Genomic DNA, 384 nt, shown 5'->3' with positions numbered 1-384 from the left:
GGGGGAAGGTTTTAAATCCAATTTGTGAAATGGCATTATTGCCACCTAGTGGCCACTTCTCTAACTGTAGTTTTCAGAGCTTTTAGGGATGTTGGGAAGGTTCCCTCCTGGACATAGTGGCTAGAGCGTCACCCAAGATCTGGTTCTCCTGTATCTCTGAAACTAAAGCCTATTTGGGTCCTGGTTATCTACAGGAGACCCCCATCTAGCCCAGTGATGCTCAAACTTTTAAATTACATTTTTCTTTTTTTCTTTTTTGAGATGGAGTCTCGCTCTGTCACCCAGGCTGGAGTGTGGTGGCGCCATCTCGGCTCACTGCAAGCTCCGCCTCCCAGGTTCACACCATTCTCCTGCCTCAGCCTCCTGAGTAGCTGGGACTACAAG

This window comes from Mandrillus leucophaeus, unplaced genomic scaffold (genome assembly GCF_000951045.1).
Source record: "Mandrillus leucophaeus isolate KB7577 unplaced genomic scaffold, Mleu.le_1.0 Scaffold215, whole genome shotgun sequence".
NCBI classification, from domain to species: domain Eukaryota; kingdom Metazoa; phylum Chordata; class Mammalia; order Primates; family Cercopithecidae; genus Mandrillus; species Mandrillus leucophaeus.
Note: the sequence above shows the minus strand (reverse complement) of the source record.